Raw genomic sequence first — 2,500 nt, forward strand, 5'->3', positions numbered from 1 at the left:
CGGAACAAAAAGCTGCCGTGTTCGGCACTCTGTCGGCCAGTCAGAAGGGTGCGCTCTTCTTAAACTCTTGTGCTATGGCTTCACATAATGCATATATTCAATACACTGAAAAACACAACATATGAAAATATATAGATTAGATTCATTAATTGTAATAAAGAGTTCTGCCTTATACCATATGCTCTAGACATGTTTAAAAATAAATATGCTTCAATTTTGGCATGATTTGACAGCATATTCTTGAATACTTTGATGACTCGACAGTCTTGACAGCAAGTTGACAGTGCCATTTTTGAAACCAAATCCATGAAATATTTTTTTGGTAATCCCAGCATGTAGTCTGTGAGCATTTCTGTGAGCATTTCTTGAGCGTTTCTTGAGCGTTTCTCGAGCGTTTCTCAGACTCGGACGCTTATCGTCACACAGCGTACCGAAAACAAGAGGTTTCTAAAAGCATGTATATTTATGAGGGTGTGCGCGAGGTCAGATTTCATATTTCACAGAGGACCCATGTCTGTGTTTGCTTTTTTGCTTTTCCATAAAACATCCACATTTGGAGCTGCCTTGCACTGTAAACCCAACATTTTAAAGCACATCTCCTCAGACTGGGAAGTTTGGCCAACGATGCCATCCACTGTTAGTCTTGCAGAGCAGATATTGAGGATCATAATATGCTTTCTGTCAGCAGTTACAGCCCCCCTCCACCCCCACCCCCACCCCACCATTTCCCCTCTCTATTTGTATTTTTTGAAGAAGTTGACAGACTCTGCAGCAACAGCATTTGGTGGTCTGTGGTCGCATTCCAGCAGTTCCAGAGCTCCGTCGCCTGACACTCATTTGCAATGGTGAAAAGGCATTAAAACAGCCCACATGGCAATTGTTGGTATTTCCCTGCCATGGCCTTCATTACTTACTGTGAGTTAATCTTAGCCATTATAGGACAAACATTGAAATACCAAGGGGGGTGGGGGGTGGGGGTAAAACCATTGTGTGTAGCTGCAAGTGTGTAAAAAAAAATGTCGGTAGGTTTTTATGATCAGTTACACTTGCTGTTGCTGCTAACAGGACACATACCACATGCACAGATGCCTTGGGTCCTTGTGTCAACTATGGTCCTGTCAGATGGAGATTCAAACCGTTTCAAAGGCCTCTTCCACATACCATTCAGAAACACCAGACAAATGATACTGGAGTTGCACACACAGTTTTTAGTTTGACGAATTTCACATGGCCTGGAATTAGAAACATATGAAACACTTGACATATTTGGTATCAGGGAATGTCACACGACTGGCAGAATTACTCCTTTCTTATTACAATTCCCCTTTTGTTTTCCCTCCTCTTCTCCCCCTTTCCTTTGCTCTCTCTCTCTCTCTCTCTCTCTCTCTCTCTCATCCTGTGCACCCTTTCATTCTTTCTTCATTCCTTGTGATGGCATGTAGGTGTGTGTTTGTGTTGCTCTCTGTTTGGTATGGCACAGAGCAGAAGGTTCTGGCAAACAGTCCCTTGCCTTTCTAATAGATGTATAATTCACGGGGCCCATCACAGGCTGTCAGTTCTGCAGAAGCGAAGTGAAAACCTGATGCAATGTGGGGCAATGCTACTTATACAACATTATTGAATATGAGACAGAGGGAAAAGTGTGTCATCTCATCCACACAAAAGGTTTTTATATGTTCACATGTTTCGCAGTGCCGCGCATTACGCATGTATGTATTCACCCCCGAATCACAGCATCCATATCTGGAACTATATGAAATGGCCCCCAAGGTGGCACGTTAGGCCTGGGAGTCTATGTTCACTGTATGACTGAATTTGATGCCCTTTCTGCTGCCTCCACTCCACTCCGCCCCGCCCGCCCGCCACCCTTGTGCATTAGCATAGCAGGCTGGTCCCGGCGTGGCCCCGTCTCCCTGGCTGGCTGTCCTTGGCTGGGGCCAACCGAAGAGCTTGGGCCGGCCCCAAATCCCCCCGAGAGAAAGGGGAGAAGAAAGGCAAGCCGCCACTCCAAAATAGCCCCCCCTGCAGCTGCCGCGCACCCTCACTCATTGGGCCCTCAATCAAGCGCACAGAGACACCTGGGTGGGCCCCCCAAAACCCCCCCCAACCCCAACCCCAAACCCCCAACGCTCTCCCCTCTTTTGGAGTCCTGGAAAAGAGCTGGGTCGCTGGAGGCTGTCCAGGCCGTGGGCTGGGCCTTGCCCGGATAGGGCAGGGCATGGCATGGCTGGGCAGGGCCGCTCTGGGCAGGAGCCGGCCGCTCTGAAGGTTACGGCAGCCGTTCGGGGGCTCTCGGCGGTCGTCTTGCGTTACTAATGTCTGTGGGTGTGGGTTACTAAATTGCTCCCAACTGGACGTCCGTGTGGGGCCTTTTGGGCCCAAAGCGGAGATATGGAGATAGGGCGAGGGGGGTCAGGGGAGCGGGCATGATGATGGCTCCCTGGCCAGCCCAGGCAACCTCACATGTTCGCACATATTACAGGACATGAACACAAGGTCA

The sequence above is a fragment of the Sardina pilchardus genome, chromosome 5 (genome assembly GCF_963854185.1).
Source record: "Sardina pilchardus chromosome 5, fSarPil1.1, whole genome shotgun sequence".
NCBI lineage: Eukaryota > Metazoa > Chordata > Actinopteri > Clupeiformes > Clupeidae > Sardina > Sardina pilchardus.